Raw genomic sequence first — 19,808 nt, forward strand, 5'->3', positions numbered from 1 at the left:
AGACTTACTCAAGATCACATGTACAATTCTACTGGGCCATTACTAATATTGTAGAATTCTGTTTGCTCTAAAAAAGTGTCAACAACTTTCCAAAAGTTGTTGGATGGAATACTTACCGAATAAAAATTGAAACAGTGCATGGTTTATCTCGATGACAATTGTGTTTTATTAAATCATTGAGGAACATGTACACTAACAGGAACTGGTGTCCATAAAGCTTCATGCAAGCTTGCATAGAAACTGAGTGTGGATAAGTGGCACTTTGCAACGATGGAGGTGAATTATCTAGTGCTTGTAGTTATTCAAGAATGTGCAAAAATCGATCTACATTTAATTTCTGTAGTATGTAACTTCTTGCCGCAACAGGAAACAAAACAGCTTCAATCATTCCTAGATACCTGTAGTCATTGTTGAGAATTCGTCAAAGGTTGTGCGAAGACTGTGTAGCCATTAAACCATTTGTTAAAGAATGGAGCAAAATTTCAATGGTTTGCCAACAGTCAGACTGTATTTGATAAATTAAAACAGACATCAATATTGAGTTCATTATTGATGTTGGCAAACTTAAAAAAATTTATTATTTTATCATGTGATGCAAATAATTTGGCGATTTGAAGCTTGATCAGGCAAACTGTTTATGGTAAGGAAGACCCAGTAATGTGTGCATCAGGACATTTAAATAAATCAGTGCAGCATTATCCTACTAGATAAAGAGAGATGTTTGTGATCGTCTACAGTATTACGTACTTCTGTTACCTCCATGCAAGAAAATTTAAGGTGATAACTGACAATGCCTTGTTGATGTGGCTGCTGAAATTAAATGACCCATCATGTAAATTGACACGTTGGGTATAGGATCATGCCAGTCTTGGTATGAGACAATGCATAATACAAACAAAAATGATTACGCCGATGGTGGAAGTGAAAAGTTTCACTACCACAAACACTTAGTATAAGCACAGCCAAATGCTAGAGAGTATAGGCTGCTGATACTGAGTGTAAAGTACTTCAGACACATCCACAGTTTGCAGTACATGAAGGCTTGCTATGAAGAACAACAAAGGACAGCTCATTAGTGGTGGTACCAGCACTTTCTAAACAGCAGATACTGAGGTACGCACATGATCATTTACTGTCTGGTAATGGAGGAGGGAGAGCAGCTGATCGAGGCATATGTGATAAATTTTGGTGGAGAATAAGGAAACGATACGTGGAAAATATGTTATAAACATACTGCGCGTGCAGTAAGCAGATCATGGCATCAACAGGTTCCACTACAAGGATTGCTGGAATCATCTAAACCATTTGGAATGGTAACTGTTATATACTAATTATGAGTGAATAGTTTTCACATTATGTCACAGTGTTTTCAATTCTAGATCGGTCGGCGAGTACAGTGACTCAAGCAATGTCAGGAAATTGGCTTTTGAAATTCGCTGTCCCAAACACAATATCCACAGATCAGGACACTAATTTTGTGTTCGATCTGAGGAAACAGCTTTATAAATTACTACATACTTGTGAGCGTAGGATTAGCACTGTTCATCCGCAATCGAATGGAAGAACGGAATGTGTTCATCATGCAATTCTATAAATTCTGGGTTATCAAAAAGAATACCACAACTTTAAAAATGTGTATTTAATGACAGAAACATAATATAACCTTCTGTTATACATCATTACAAAGAGTATTTAAAAAGGTTTTTTTTCACTCAAAAACAAGTTCAGAGATGTTCAATATGGCCCCCTCCAGACACTCGAGCAATATCAACCCGATACTCCAACTCGTTCCACACTCTCTGTAGCATATCAGGTGTAACAGTTTGGATAGCTGCTGTTATTTCTCGTTTCAAATCATCAATGGTGGCTGGGAGAGGTGGCCGAAACACCATATCCTTAACATACCCCCATAAGAAAAAATCGCAGGGGGTAAGATCAAGGCTTCTTGGAGGCCAGTGATGAAGTGCTCTGTCACGGGATGCCTGGCGGCCAATCCATCGCCTCGGGTAGTTGACGTTCAGGTAGTTACGGACAGATAAGTGCCAATGTGGTGGCGCTCCATCCTGCTGAAATATGAATTGTTGAGCTTCTTGTTCGAGCTGAGGGAACAGCCAATTCTCTAACATCTCCAGATACTGCAGTCCAGTTACAGTAGCACCTTCGAAGAAAAAGGGACCAAAAACTTTATTGGCTGAAATGGCACAGAAAACGTTCACCTTAGGCGAGTCACGTTCATACTGAGTTGTTTCCCGCGGATTCTCAGTGCCCCATATACAGACATTGTGACGGTTGACTTTCCCGTTAGTGTGGAAAGTTGCTTCATCACTAAACACAATCTTTGAAACGAAAGATTCATCGGTTTCCATTTGAGCAAGGATAAAATCACAGAAATCGATTCTTTTAATCTTATCAGCTGCAGACAGTGCTTGAACCAATTTCAGACGATAAGGTTTCATAACTAACCTTTTTCGTAGGACTCTCCATACAGTTGATTGTGGAATTTGCAGCTCTCTGCTAGCTCTGCGAGTCGATTTTCCTGGGCTGCGAACAAATGCTTGCTGGATGCGTGCTACATTTTCATCACTCGTTCTCGGCCGTCCAGAACTTTTCCCTTTGCACAAACACCCATCCTCTGTAAACTGTTTATACGAACGTTTAATACACCACCTATCAGGAGGTTTAACACCATACTTCGTTCGAAATGCACGCTGAACAACTGTCTTCTATTCACTTCTGCCGTACTCAATAACACAAAAAGCTTTCTGTTGAGCGGTCGCAATCTTAGCATCAACTAACGCTGACGCCTAGTCAACAGCGCCTCAAGCGAACAAATGTACAACTAAATGAAACTTTATAGCTCCCTTAATTCGCCGACAGATAGTGCTTAGCTCTGCCTTTTGTCGGTGCAGAGTTTTAAATTCCTAAAGTTGTGGTATTCTTTTTGAATCACCCTGTATAAAAACACATCCTAGTCACTGGAACATGTATCTTCTATTCATTGGGTCCACATAACTGTAGAACACTCGTTAATATTGTGCTCTCGCCTTATGAGAAAATATATGGTAGGAAGATGCCACCACCTGTCGCCTAGTAAACTAGGAAAAAATGGTGGTTTAATATTGTGTGGTGTCAGAAGAAACTAGCTTGTCAGTAAGTCGCCTCAGTATAAAGCTGAACAATTTTTTTTTTTTGACAAATCTTACCCATCTAAGGGTAAGACAAAGAAATTCTTTAATTGATATGAAGGAACGCATAAACTAATTGAGTTGATGTCACTTGTAATTATCAACTTGCAACTGCCATCGAAAACCTCTGTTGTGCATGTGGGACATGTCCACCTGTTTAAAGGAGATTTATCAGTATGACTGATTAATTTCAACAATAAAAGAAAGAGCTCGAAAATCAATGCTAGAAGAATGCAAGACACTCCGTATGCAACTTACTGACAGATTAAACCTGTGTGCTGGACCGAAAATCGAACTCGGGACCTTTGCCTTTCGCGGGCAAATGCTCTACCAACTGAGCTACCCAAGCACGACTCATGCCCCGTCCTCACAGCTTCACTTCTGCCAGTACCACGCCTCCTACCTTTCAAACTTTACAGAAGCTCTCCTGCTAACCTCGAGTCTCTGTCCGGCACACAGTTTTAATCTGCCAGGAAGTTTCATATCAGTGCACACTCCGCTGCAGAGTGAAAACCTCGTTCTGGAAACTCCGTATGCACTTTGACCACGTTGCAGATCAGTGTGGATGCACACTATCAAAGCTTCTTAGTACCTGTTTACACTGTGAGGTGGAAAGCTATGCAAAAATGGGTACCGGAGGTAACACAAGAAGTGCTGTTAATGTCAGAACAAAAAAGAAAACGAAACTTATGTCTTATTAACAGTGGGGAAATTACAGAGTTGCCAAAACGAGAGTTTTATGGTCTGCGAAACTAGCGAATAAGCACATGATGTACAACTGTTCTGAAGTAACACAGAAGCAGCCAAATATGCCTGAGCGACGTATTGTCGTCACAGACTTATTTTCAGAATGTGGACATGCGTTGGATTTACTTGGTATTTGTTCCAGAAGTCATGATCGTAAGTTGTTTTGAACAAGGGAAGCCAGAAGGTATGATATCTATGGAATTACGAGGTTGTGGGATGTTAAACAATGATACGACTTTTAACATGTTTGGTATGACGTTCTGTCTCCCGGCTACTGTTATAGGAACAGTTGTCATAAAACTGACACAACATACCTTTTATAAGCCAGAGAATTTGGTGTATTGCCATCTCATAAAATAATCTTTATCATGCGACTTCCATCTGTAGTACACATGACTGTAGTTTATTTGGCAACACCTTCACTACTGGTAAACCACGGGGCAATGTAGCATATGTAGTAACCATCCCCACTGGAAACATAGTCCCACTGAAGTCGACTGTGGCGAGCAAAAGGCCAATTTTTTGCGTAATGCCTGTCCATAAAGTCAATTCCTGGGGTTGTCCAGTACCTCTCGCCGATATATGGGAACACCTCCATATGCTGCTGAAATCATCTTGTTCAAATGTTAAAACTGAGCAGCGTTGTCCCTAATGTCACATTATTGTCCTCACCTAAAGTAACATATACCATGAAGTCTTCAGTCTCTTCCCATCTAAGGGGTCCAGACTAACGATGGCTATATGAACCCCTTTGTATGCCAAAAATATATATAATATTTTTTTCATTATTCCTGCCAGATTCTGACAGTCAAAGTGCCCCATCAGTCTTGAGGCGGAAGTTGGCGCGGCAAATCACAGCGACTAAGTCCCTGCAGTTAGGACTGGCTGTGAAAAGGAAAGCAACTGGACGAGTGGTGGGATGATCGACATAGTGTCCCCTCTCGACAGGACCACTGTCACTGAACAGAACTCCACCAGAACAGAAATAGTATTTATACAAGACGACTTAGTGTTCTCTACTACAGTAGAGCGACACTGTTATAATTCTTTGTGGTTTTCCCATTTCGTCATCCCCCTCGGTCACTTTAGGATTTCACAACTTCGCCTTTAAGGCACTCTTCTTCCATGCTGGGAGCAGAATAGTTACTCTTGTACCGAATTTAAGTTTTTCTTGAGACTCTGAGGAGTGAAAATGACAATTTCGCTCTGTCACAATGATGTCATTTTGTTATACTGCTTGCTTGAGCACTCAGGCCATTCAAAGTGTCACAATAGCTTCCGTGTTTGATGTTCCTCGTTTGGTGTTTTTATGTCATTGGTATTCTGTCTGGCCATTGACTCATCCTGCTCTACCTCTGGTATTGTCAGCAACCAACTTTGAAGTTTTTCCGCCAGCATCATAGATATGACTGTGCTGTGCAACAAAATTCACTAGTAGCGACTAGGAGACACCCGAAAGATAGCACTTGGTCCACTTATATTCAGACATACAGAAAATATCGGCCAATACTCGCTGCTACTGCAGACTGTCTTTATACTGCTTCTTCTTCTTCTTTAACAGGCAGAGTACGCAAGATAACAACTTACTGGACACGTATCGGGAACTCAGTAGTCCTCACTCGAACATGAACAGTCTTCTCGACCTCTTACTGCAGCAGCATCGAAGTATCACTTTGCAATGACTTCGAGGCTCGACAGTGGTACTACTCCTGACGACTACTAATTAGAACCACTTCCTGGTAATAGCTGTTTCTAACTCATGGTTTTGACTCTTTCTGCCTGCCTCTCTTCATCTACATTTACATAACTACTCTGAAATTCACACTTAATTGCCTCGGAAAGGGTCATTGAATCATTTTCACGCTGTTTGTCTGGTGCTCCAGGCTTAACAGCACATGGGAATAAAACAAATGTTTAAATCTTCCCGTGCAAGCGCAGATTTCTCTTATTTTGGAACAATTATCATTTTTCCCTATGTAAGCAGGTGTTAAAAGTATGTACTGTCTCGGAGGTGAACGTCGGAAATTGAAATTTCGTAAAAGCTATCACTACAATGAGAAACGATTGACACTCCAAATCGCATGTCATATTCGTGACACACTCTCCCCTATTTCGAGATGTTACAAAACGATTGTGCCCTTCTTTGAACTTTTTCGATGACATCATCCTATCTGACAATGATCCAATATTGCACAGCACTACTCGTGAACAGGAGAGACAGGTTGTAGTACAGGCAGTCTCTTCAGAAGACATGTTGTATCCTCTAACTGTTCTGTCAATAACATGCAGTCTTTCGTTTGCCTACCTCGCATCATTGTCTATGTGATCTTTCCAATTTAAGTTGTTGGTAAGCGTAATTCCTAAATATTTAGATGAATTGGCAGCCGTTAAATTGGTCGTGTAACTGAAATTTAACGAATTTCCTTTCGTACTCATGTGGATGATCTCACATTCGTCCTTATTCAGAGCAGTTATTTTCTTTTTGTGACTTTACTTGACGATAAATAACAGCATCATCTGAAAACAAAGAGGGCTGCTCAGATTGTCTGCTAAACCTTTTACATAGATTAGGAACGCAGGTATCCTGTGGCACTTCCTTGGCAAACAACAGGTTTCAGTTCCCTTTTACTCTATGATTTTCCGTCAGTTGCTACGAACTCTAACCTTTCCGACTGAAAACCAATGCTGTTGGTCCTCTCCGCTAGCTACTTATACTGGGTGTCCCAGAGAAATAGTCAGTATTCAGAGATATGACAGGAACGAACATTTGAAGCAAAAACACGTCTTGTGGACATATGCCCTGTTTCGAATCGTTAATGAGACAATACATTTAATGTATATTGTTGCTTATTTTTCTGTATTATTCATTAAATTATCAGATTTACACGTGTACAACAGTTAGTAAACATTACAAGAAGCGTTTTACAAACTGTTGACTAGTGTGCGGCTACTGCTGAGTAGTTTTTCTTTCTAAACTGCATCCCATACGAGCAAACCAGTTGCTTCTTTACTTGCGGTTACTCATACTTTAGGTACATGGGCTATGCACGGCTCTATGTAAAACGAATAATAGCTCGATGTAGTCATAGACGTACATTTGCTTTCATGATCCGCAGCTAATTCGCTGCAAACAATAAACTGTAGCTACGATCCTGCAGTCAAATAGTCTATGCATTGGCTAGAATTGTGAACTAATGAAATACTCAAAAATACAAAATAAAGGATAAATGAAGGATAAATGAAGAATTGAATAACAAGTACTCTATTGTAACGTGTGTAATTGATGTAGACGCCAGAGAATTATGTTGAGTAATGTTTACTCAAGAAAGGACATCTCAAATAAATGGAAAGTGGTCCTAACGATATTTAGTTAAGATACAGACAGAGAATACCCTTATCAAATGCAGTAAAGTTACGTTGAGAGCGTTAAGACGATGGAAACAAAATCAATAGTCAGCAAAGACTCGCGAAAACTAAATCTGTTTCGTGATCACAATACACGAAAAATTCGGTAGTTCAAAATAATTGGTAGTTCAACATGACGATTCACGAATTACCACACGCAGTACAAAGAGTAGTAATTCATACTCTATGTGCAGTTCCGTATGGCAAGTATAAGAATTTAGAGTCCTACTCTGGAGCACATTCACACACCTCTCGAATTGTGAAGTCCCTTCAGTAGTGTGATAGCGGCCGTTCGCCATCCAGAATCAAACATCTCCACAATCGCATCACACTCATTACCACAGGCACATCTGCCTTCTTCCAGTACTCGACAAAGTGACCCGAGAAGTCACTATCTCCACTTGACTCCAGCAGTGTTCCGCGACTGTCACAATCATTTGGTAAAGGCCATCCCCACCAAAAATACATCGTTCTCTAGCTCTACAGACATGATTTTATTTAACATTACAACTTCCCGTACTGAATTATCACGATATAACCATATTTAAATAAAGAAATGTTATAACATTCTATCAGGCTCAGAAAATTTACAATTATAAATATAGATTTGTCCCATAAATAAATATACTAGTATTCTTGTGCAAGAGCGCTCACGTTAAATCACTGCAGATTATCACTAAATATTATTTAAAGAACTATTTAAGCCTTCTTAAAACAAGAATGTTTTTGGTTTTCTTTTCAAGTTTGATGTCCGCTAACACATGCGACTGCCCAGTTTTAAATAAGCACAGTCTTAATAGCACTTGCGATCGACATTTGAACAAAGTGACTTGCAGATACTAAACGGTTTAGTAAATAGACAATTATCACAATATATGATGTACTTATGCAGTATTCATTTGCTGTGTAAATGTATAGAATAGGATGTTGTGACATATTTGCATTACGAAAGCGATATGAAAGACGTACATCAAGCAATAAAATAGATAGAGATACTTAACGTTCAGGGATGATAGCTGAAGTGCAATTCTATCGTGTGGAGTACAGTTAAAATTGTAGGATGTGACGTCCGCCAGTTATGCAAAACACCGTTTTTTCAAGTAGCCAAACATGTTTCAGCACCACTGTGCAATCATCAGTGGGTTTCTTTCTGTTAATGCCTTTACACTTGCTGTGCATGATTTTTCAGGACCACTTGTGTGTTATTTATTACAGGTAACTTTTCATCTAGTAGCAAACGGAAAAAAGGTTCAAATGGCTCTGAGCACAATGGGACTTAACATATGAGGTCATCAGCCCCCTAGACTGAGAACTACTTAAACGTAATTAACCTAAGGACATCACACACATCCACGCCCGAGGCAGAATTACAACCTGCGAACGTAGCGATCACGCGGTTCCATAATGAAGCGTCTAGAACCGCTCGCCCACATCGTCCGGCGCAACAAAACGATGTTGATGAGAAAGTTTGTTGGGAGCTAACCTATCATCTAACCGTAATTTAGTATGTCGCGATATTTCGCACCTATATTCGTTTTTACTTACGTTTTCGTGTGGCAAGTCCTTTTATTCTCCGCATCATGGTGCGGTGACGTGATGCACACGTAAATATAACACGTATTTTCACAAATAAGGTCGTAAAAGCACTTTGCACATCACCAGAACACAGTGTAGGCCTAATTGAGGTTATTCTGTGTCCCAGCCCAGTCAGTGTTCATTTGTTCACCAGAGGCAAGCTACTGGTAATAAATAACACACGAGTGGTCCTGAAAAATCACACACACCAAGTGTAAAATTATTAACAAAAAGAGACGAACTATTGTTTGAACTAAAGATCGACATAATTCTGTAGTCATTTAATAAAAATGTTTACATTACAGGTAAATAAAACGGAAACCCACTAATGATGGCACAGTGGCGCTGAAACATGTTTGAATGCTGTACATTTTTGCACAACTGGCGGACCTCACATACTACAATTTTAACTACAGACACGGGAAAAACAAGGAGTTGCCAATCCCAATGATGAGGTACAGTTATTCTGAAATCGCTTGAAGCAATTAGATATTGTCAATTCAGAGGTTCGTTGTGAAAATGTATATTTGCTGTGAGACACTAAGTTCTGCAGTTTTAAATATGTCGAGACATTGAGATTTGCACTAACATCTGACTGAGTTATTGTCTAGTCAGAAAGAGCTGTAACTTAGCCATCGTTAATATTTTCTGACACTCCCTCATTTCCTGTAGCAAATCCTACTCAAAGGATATGCGAGTAACAGCTGACGAGATTCCCAGTTTCGGGATTTTCCCCACATCCGGTCCTTTGCTGACGCATGTGGCTCGCCTGCAGCGGCCGTGGCTGTGGCAGTCCGCCTGGCCGCGTCGTTCTATTGGCCTCGGGGGCCGCACAGCTTCTCAGACGAATTCGCCTTACCTTGTACTAATTTTAGGCGGCCGATTCTCTCTCCTACATGTGCGTAACGTTACACACCTCTACTTAATTTGGCACATTAGCTCGCTGATTTGGCATATTTAGCCGCACCAAATATGACATACTTGCGTGACATAATAAATACATACAGTCTTAGGCATAAAAACTGACCGCCGGCCGGACGCCACAGAGACTAAGTCCGAGTCGTTCACTTAACGTGGCCAATAAAACTGACCGCCCCTGACAACCCTAAGTCCGGCCATCTGCACAATCTGGCAACACTGTTAGATGCGGAAGTGTTACGAGGAAGTGTTGTCTACTTCCGAGATGTTCTCGGATTGTGTGAGCCCGTGGTCTAGTGGTAATCTTCGTGCATTCTAAACTTATGGTCGCCTGTTTGCGTCCAAATGTTTTTTTTTTTTTACCACATTTCGGTCTAAAGTTATGAGTCTGATTGAGCACCGAAGATAATTCGCTTAACATTCTACCCACCAGCAATAACAAGTACTCCAGAAACAACTCCGCAGGACAGCTCGTGGCTGCATCGCGATCATAACAGCTTACGCTCGAGCGTTTCCTCGCGCTGCAGCGGCTACCGGCCCCCGGCCAGACGCCACCCGCCGCCTGAAATCCGGCGCCGCCCAGGTGAACGCGGCGCCACGCTGTCAGTGTATGTATCAATTGTCATTTTCGAATTTGAAGTTCTAGTTATCATCTTGCAGTTAAGCATTGGATTTTGCATACTTGAAAATCATGAACTACAGTTAAGCATTGTAAAATTGAGTCGCAAGTGGAAAAAGGTGTAACATCTGCAACACAACGTTTACTTTTGGTATAACAGAGGGGTGAATGCAGAGGAGGCAGCTAGAAAGATTTGAACTGTGTTTGGAGCGAGTGATTTTGGGAAAAATACGCCAGAAAAAGATATTCGTGTTTTAACAAAGATCGTTCTGGCATGAATGATTTTCCACATTAAGGAAGTCTCTACTACTGATATATGTGATAGATTACCATTTTACCATCATGTGACATTTGCATTCAACAGGCAAAGTTCAGAAGTCTGGTGTAGGAGTACTGCATGTTCTAATTCGAAACAAAAATCAACGGAGTGACTATTATTGAACGTCATCAGGCCACTCATCGAGCATTCCTATGCAGTACTGTTACTGGTGACGTGTTATGATGCCTTTATCGTTAACTTCCTAAGAAGAAATGAAAGGCTGAGCCCCACCAAAAGACGTAAACTCGAGGAAAGAGTAGTGTGAACATAATATTTTACATCTGATAAATCCAAAAGTGTGTTTTGGGCTACGAATTCTGCCCCCAGGGTGTGTGCAACACAGCTGGAATTTGTTGCCAACAACTGAGACACCTTTCGGTCGCAGTGTAAGAAAATCGAGCAACAAAACTACATCACCTGTGCTACTGCATGATAACGCACTATGTCGGTTTGAGAAACAAAACTATCCAGGAGATTGATAGGAAAGTCGTCTCTCAGGCACTTGTATTGATAGGGAAGTCATCTCTCCGGCAATTGTCCCTCTCGTCATATATTTGTAAGATTTTACCTTTCCTGCTCTTGATCGATCAACCGTCAAGGCAATTCATTTCAAGACGAAAATACTCTTAAAACTACTCTGGTTTAATGACATCGTTAGAACCAGTAGGTTTCTACAGTAGTAGAATTTGTAAACAACTTTAGCATTGTCAGATCGTTTTAGATATCGTGAAAGAAAATTCTGCTGCTGATTAATTTCTCTTTGATAATTACTGTTGCGTTTAGTAAACTAATGGAAAATGCAATTAATATATTCACTGTACTAATACAAATTAAATTCAGCTTACTACAGAAACATAACGACGGCAGTCTATCTTAATAAACCATTAAGTGTCTGTGAGACGATTGAGCCTATTTTGACACGAATTGTTAGGTTATTACCGACTTCTGACTTCGAAAAGATCTGTATTTATTTCATTTCCTGTACCATTCGTAAGTATTATGAAAATGTGACATTTCATAGATAAAATTATGTATTCACAACAACAAAAAATATGTCGGCAGGAAACTAAAGTGACATTATGAATTTGGCAGTACCGTAAGGTTTTCGCTCTGACACTAAGGGTTACTGAAAGTAGTAAGACGAATTTTGCTCGAGCGTTGTCTTACGATTCCCTTCCCTTATTGGGTTTTTATCTGCCTGCTTGTAGCTGTGCTACAAAATAATTAAAAATCTGGCTTTCAGCGAGTCTCGAAAGGTGAACGGAAGCAGCTTGCACCTCTTAGCTAAGCATGTTACCTAGGAACTGGTTTTCTCCTAAAGTGTCAGACTGTACATAATATAATAAACAGAATATCCTATTTGCACGTCAGAACAATACTGTAATTATTGTTGTGGTGGTGGTGTATGAACAGCATGTTCCTGCTAGGTTATGTCACATAATAAGCTTAAATTTTCTAAATGTAATATAAATTATAAAATTACGGCACATTAATGAAATGCCAATATACACATATACATTTAAATAAACTGTCGAGTGATATTCTTTCCAAAAGTTTACAGTACATTTGAATTCATTAGATAGTATCCTTCGCTCTGACCGCTACATCGTAGCACTTCACTTTCATAGACACGCCACACTATTGGTTTTATGGCGTCGAATTTAAAGGTTACATATAAAACAGACACGAATCAGCAATAGACATACACATAAACAATACAGGACACCAATTTGGAAAAATAAAGTGTCAAATTACTTCAACGACTATTTAAAAGTCATAAAATGGATCCAATGGAAGAACTGGAAATCTCTTCACACTACAAAGAAATACGAAGATAAAATACTAAATAAAAAACTGGCAAACGAATCGTGAATTTCTTCAAACTCGTCGAAGGAATACATAAATAAAAGTAGCGACACACCAAACTAACAAGCAGTGTAAGAATATGTATCATCAAATGATGATCCAGATTAAGAAGATCAATACTCTGTATGAAAGTATATTGTCCTCGGTGGAAAACCTATTGTGTAAACTCTGTTAAATTGTTGTAAAACTATGGTTGTAATTGTTTACGTACGGTTGGTATCTTCGTTGAGTATTGTGATGTTAAATATGTTTACTTTTCTGCACAAATTGACCATAATAAAACTTAAAGACAATAGAAAGACGCTGCACCTCACACATAAAAAACGTGATGAATAAATGGCATAGCACACAGAAGAAATTTGAATCATTTCTCGAAACGCATCGCGTAAATAATAGATAAAAAGAAAATCGCTACTGATAGCAAAGAAGTGTTATTACTTACTTCGCACGCTGTGTGGTTCTTTGGTGGATACAGAAGCGAAAAAAGACTACTGTTCTCGGAAAAAGAATTCAGATATTAATTTATCTTGCGTCTGATATCAAATAGTAAAAATAATAGATAGCTTTGTTCCTGTGGTTGCAGCGTCAGTTGCTAACCGTAGATTTGAATCCGCTGATGACCTCGATGTTGAGCGCCCATAAGCCCTAACACACATAGATTTGAATGCAGAAATATATACAGGTACAAAAGATTTATAAATTTGGCACTCTTCAATATAAAGTCTATTCAGATGATCTCAATCCCTGGTCACTATGAAAGTCTGTAAACGTTACTCAACTGGCAAACACACAAAATGAGCCCTGTGTATGAATGTTCGAACTTAAGTACACTCGCCGCGGGAGCTTGCATGTCCTCGGCAGCGGCGTAATCGTTCGTGGCAGCGCCCTCGTGCTGCAGTGGCGGCTGTAGGAAACGCGGTGAAGTAGCTGGCGGCGGGAATATTTGAAAGTGTGGCCGATACCACATCCCTCCCCGACAAACTTGAAATGTTCAGGTGAGGTCCGTGCGTGTATAGTGATGAGGCTAGTTACTTGGCTGGGGGAAGAGTAGGCCAACATAGGTCCCGACATTGGGTCTTGCGAGCGCTAGAAAAAGTGCCCCAGAAAACCAGACGCACGACGCATTGGACGCCACAGCTAGGTGCTGCATAGGGTGCTGGCGACTAGCCGACGGTGACAGCGTCGATGTCCATTAGTAAGGCGACCTACGGCGTTGGCGGCAACTGCGTCGCAAGTTGGGCAGGCGGAGATCTCCATCGTTGAGACGGCCCAGGGTGGAGGCACCCGCTCGGTAAGCTGCGTAGGAGCCTATGGACGTGGCTGCAGCACGGCAGTTGGAGGTCGTGCGCTGAACAAATCTGAAACATTTTATTCTAAAGCTGGATCACTGAAGTCACGGAGCTGTAGATGATTTTGATGGTGCTGATGCGTCTTTGCGCTGCTGCGAATAGCATACTGCTCTTTGCCAGCTGTTCTCAGAACAATGCCGGTTCCCCATAAATGTGACTGGTTGTACAGTCGATATTAAACTCTGATGTTAGGATGAAACTTCGTGACGAAGTCTGAAGCCGGAGCACAGCGGTAAAGACGAAGAAAATGAAATAAGGTCCTATGACGTCATCCATGCAAACGTTCACCCTCGAAACGTCAGGAGCACGCAAAGTACGGTATGAACTCAGAAACATCAGTAAGGCATCTTCACGTGAATGTGAAGCTCCTTGAAAGAAAAAGAATTTCCATTGCTAGAATCAATTATTGGTGGCACGTCCTCGAGAGGAAATACTGAAGCGAGCGCCTTGATAGAGCTGGCAACAATTCGTCGAATGAATTGGAATAAAAAAAGGGTATTTCCTGTAGGCATCGACGATAATCAACGAATGTGTTTGCGAAAAGGCAAGGTTGACGAAACAATGGATTTTTCAGTCTTTGAAAAGCTTGGTCACAGTCTTTTGCCCAATGGACTGGAACGTTTTTACGTCTAGGAGGTTCAGAGGCGCGGCAATTTGCACCGCATTAGCATTGACCTTTATGAACTAAGTAAATTTTCCAAGAACAACTTGCAATTGAAGGATATTCGGCGGAGATGGCAATTGCTGAATTGTTTGCAAATGATTCGTCGAAGGACGATGATATATCCTACCTACTTAATCGTTGTGCTGAAAAAAGAACATTTCTGCAAGTTACATTTGAGGCCCGACTCAGTTAAAACTGGAAAAAGTCAGTACAAATGTTTATATTGTTGTTCCAGTGTGTGTCCAGGGACGATTATGTCGTCAAGATAATTAAAACAAGAACTCACCGTGGACGTTCCTCGTTCGGGAAATTCATGAAGTAACACAGGCGTGGAGGCACTTCCGAAAGGTAGGTGTTGATATTCTAACAAGCCAACATGGGTATTCACAACCAAAATGTTCTCGGTCTCTTGCTCCAGTGGTAATTGTAGATAGGCTTTTGCAAGCTCAATTTTTGAGAAGAACTGTTCTCCTAATAGGCGATCCAAAATTTGCTCTATACATGGGAGTGGATAGGAATCAATGACAGTCTGTCAATTTACAGTGCTTTTGAAATCTGCACGAAGACAAATGTTCCCATGTGGCTTACGAATGACGATTAAGAGCGATGCCCACTGATTTGCTGAATTAGGTTTTAAGACTCTAGCGCAGTCCAGTCTCTGAATTTCTGTAGACACGTCGTCACGTAATGCATGTGGCACGGTGCGTGCGAGGTAAAAACTGAGCTGCACATTAGCTTTCAGCGTAATGTGAGCGTGAAAACCTTTTGCACATCCTAGAGTACCGTCGAACAAATACTGATACTTGTCGCCGGCCGAAGTGGCCGTGCGGTTAAAGGCGCTGCAGTCTGGAACCGCAAGACCGCTACGGTCGCAGGTTCGAATCCTGCCTCGGGCATGGATGTTTGTGATGTCCTTAGGTTAGTTAGGTTTAACTAGTTCTAAGTTCTAGGGGACTAATGACCTCAGAAGTTGAGTCCCATAGTGCTCAGAGCCATTTTTTTGATACTTGTCACAGAGTTGCTTATCTGCTGCATGGGAAACTTTTATGTCAATGGCATGCACATTGTGCTGTATGTCTACTCCGAAGGAATCAAACGCATCCATGCCGAAAATACTTGGACTCTTGCGTGAGCGAACTACAGTGGAGGGTACTTCCTCAGTTGTGTTTTTATGTTTTGTAGTTACGTGGCACGTTCCAAGCGCTGAAATGCTGTCACCGTTGTAGGCGATGATATGCAATCTTGATGTTTGCAAAGAAAAAAAAATGGTTCAAATGGCTCTGAACACTATGGGACTCAACATCTTAGGTCATCAGTCCCCCAGAACTTAGAACTACTTAAACCTGACTAACCTAAGGACATCACACACATGCATGCCCAAGGCAGGATTCGAACCTGCGACCGTAGCAATCCCGCGGTTTCGGACTGCAGCGCTTAGAACCGCACGGCCACCGCGACCGGCTTTTGCAAGATGGTTGGCCAATTTTCTCATATATATCTAGATTATACAACGTGACAGAAGCTCCAGTATCTAGTTAAAAAGACGCTGATTGAAAATCTGCAAAGCAATTCACAGTCTGCGGTTTATTCTCTGAATATAATTGTCCGCTCCATGATAAGAAAAACTGACCTCTGTTTTCACATACCCTCTAGAGCATTTTAGTGATTTTAGAGTTAGGGAGACGCTTTTAGAAGTGTGTGGTATTCGCATTAAGCGCGCGTGTATGCGTTTTATTCGTCTTCGCTTGTCTGATTTTTGAGCAGGAGGAGACGCAGAATACGAACATGAAATGACATTTATGTCCATCCGTTCGTGCTTTGCATCGTTCCCACAGAGGAGGATTTTTTTTAGTCTTTTGTAGACGGATCAGTTTTGTATGTCCATCGTGATGACAAAATCTGCATTCAGCGTGTATGTAGAAGCAGTTCTTCCGGTCACAGGTGACATAGCATTTTCCTTATGACTTCACATTGCGCAGAGCTGGAGCAGTGTAATTAGCCTTGCCCCGGCACGGCAAACGCTGTGTGTGGTGGTCTGGATTTGTTTACACGGGGCTGGCTTGCGAGCATTGGGGCCGGGACTGGGGCTATGGAACGGGTTATTTGTCTCAGATGATACGACACCTGGTAGACAAAAATCTTGCTCGGCTAAATCTTTAACTTCGACTGCATCTATAACTTTATGCACTTCACTAAGACTAAGGTTGTGATGGCTTCGAAGTTCGGTCTTCATTTTGTGACCTGATAGATAATGAATGATAGTGCCGCGAAGCATCTCATCCTGACGAATTGCATCACAGGCACAACTGAATTTACAGTCTCTAGTTATTCCCTGCAATGCCGCAATCCATTCTTTAAAGGACTGACATTTTGCGCAGAAATATTTATACCAAGCACCAGCAACGTGTATTTGACTGTCACAAAATTCGTCTAATCTTGCAATTACGACCTTGTAGAGCTGGGTTTAGTGTTCACTGAGGTGCTAGTTGTACACTCACACATACGAAAAGAAAAATGCACGACGTGATTTGTCTGTAATCTTGTACACGTCAAAATGTTGATGCAACTATTTTATGTGTTCTTTCCATGTTTCTTTCGTCTCTTCGAGCTGTTGGAAGGGCGGAGGTTCAAAATGGTTCAAATGGCTCTGAGCACTATGGGACTCAACTGCTGAGGTCATTAGTCCCCTAGAACTTCGAACTAAAAAATGGTTCAAATGGCTCTGAGCACTATGGGACTCGACTGCTGAGGTCATTAGTCCCCTAGAACTTAGAACTAGTTAAACCGAACTAACCTCAGGACATCACAAACATCCATGCCCGAGGCAGGATTCGAACCTGCGACCGTAGCGAACTTCGAACTACTTAAACCTAACTAACATAAGGACATCACACACATCCATGCCCGAGGCAGGATTCGAAACTGCGACCGTAGAAGCAGAGCGGTTCCGTACTGAAGCGCCTAGAACCGCTCGGCCACAGCGGCCGGCCAGAAGTGCGGAACAGATGCTGTTCATAAACAGAGAATTCACATATTAATTTATGGTACATCTAATAATTGTTTTTGTTGTTGTTGTGGTCTTCAGTCCTGAGACTGGTTTGATGCAGCTCTCCATGCTACTCTATCCTGTGCAAGCTTCTTCATCTCCCAGTACCTACTGCAACCTACATCCTTCTGAATCTGCTTAGTGTATTCATCTCTTGGTCTCCCTCTACGATTTTTATCCTCCACGCTGCCCTCCAATGCTAAATTTGTGATCCCTTGATGCCTCAAAACATGTCCTACCAACCGATCCCTTCTTCTAGTCAAGTTGTGCCACAAACTTCTCTTCTCCCCAATCCTATTCAATACCTCCTCATTAGTTACGTGATCTACCCACCTTATCTTCAGCATTCTTCTGTAGCACCACATTTCGAAAGCTTCTATTCTCTTCTTGTCCAAACTAGTTATCGTCCACGTTTCACTTCCATACATGGCTACACTCCATACAAATACTTTCAGAAACGACTTCCTGACACTTAAATCTATACTCGACGTTAACAAATTTCTCTTCTTCAGAAACGATTTCCTTGCCATTGCCAGTCTACATTTTATATCCTCTCTACTTCGACCATCATCAGTTATTTTACTCCCTAAATAGCAAAACTCCTTTACTACTTTAAGTGTCTCATTTCCTAATCTAATTCCCTTAGCATCACCCGATTTAATTTGACTACATTCCATTATCCTCGTTTTGTTTTTGTTGATGTTCATCTTATATCCTCCTTTCAAGACACTGTCCATTCCGTTCAACTGCTCTACCAAGTCCTTTGCTGTCTCTGACAGAATTACAATGTCATCGGCGAACCTCAAAGTTTTTACTTCTTCTCCATGAATTTTAATACGTACTCCAAATTTTTCTTTAGTTTCCTTTACTGCTTGCTCAATACACAGATTGAATAACATCGGGGACAGGCTACAACCCTGTCTCACTCCTTTCCCAACCACTGCTTCCCTTTCATGCCCCTCGACTCTTGTAACTGCCATCTGGTTTCTGTACAAATTGTAAATAGCCTTTCGCTCCCTGTATTTTACCCCTGCCACCTTCAGAATTTGAAAGAGAGTATTCCAGTTAACATTGTCAAAAGCTTTCTCTAAGTCTACAAATGCTAGAAACGTAGGTTTGCCTTTTCTTAATCTTTATTCTAAGATAAGTCGTAAGGTTAGTATTGCCTCACGTGTTCCAACATTTCTACGGAATCCAAACTGATCTTCCCCGAGGTCCACTTCCACCATTTTTTCCATTCGTCTGTAAAGAATTCGCGTTAGTATTTTACAGCCATGACTTATTAAACTGATAGTTCGGTAATTTTCACATTTGTCAACACCTGCTTTCTTTGGGATTGGAATTATTATATTCTTCTTGAAGTCTGAGGGTATTTCGCCTGTCTCATACATCTTGCTCACCAGATGGTAGAGTTTTGTCATGACTGGCTCTCCCAAGGCCATCAGTAGTTCTAATGGAATATTGTCTACTCCCGGGGCCTTGTTTCGACTCAGGTCTTTCAGTGCTCTGTCAAACTCTTCACGCAGTATCTTATCTCCCATCTCGTCTTCATCTACATCCTCTTCCATTTCCATAATATTGTCCTCAAGTACATCGCCCTTGTATAAACCCTCTATATACTCCTTCCACCTTTCTGCCTTCCCTTCTTTGCTTAGAACTGGGTTGCCATCTGAGCTCTTGATATTCATACAAGTGGTTCTCTTCTCTCCAAAGGTCTCTTTAATTTTCCTGTAGGCAGTATCTATCTTACCCCTAGTGAGACAAGCCTCTACATCCTTACATTTGTCCTCTGGCCATTGCTGCTTAGCCATTTTGCACTTTCTGTCGATCTCATTTTTGAGACGTTTGTATTCCTTTTTGCCTGTTTCATTTACTGCATTTTTATATTTTGTCCTTTCATCAATGAAATTCAATATTTCTTCTCTTACCCAAGGATTTCTATTAGCCCTCGTCTTTTTACCTACTTGATCGTCTGCTGCCTTCACTACTTCATCCCTCAGAGCTACCCATTCTTCTTCTACTGTATTTCTTTCCCCTATTCCTGTCAATTGTTCCCTTATGCTCTCCCTGAAACTCTCTACAACCTCTGGTTCTTTCAGTTTATCCAGGTCACAT

Source organism: Schistocerca nitens, chromosome 3 (genome assembly GCF_023898315.1).
Source record: "Schistocerca nitens isolate TAMUIC-IGC-003100 chromosome 3, iqSchNite1.1, whole genome shotgun sequence".
Taxonomy (NCBI): domain Eukaryota; kingdom Metazoa; phylum Arthropoda; class Insecta; order Orthoptera; family Acrididae; genus Schistocerca; species Schistocerca nitens.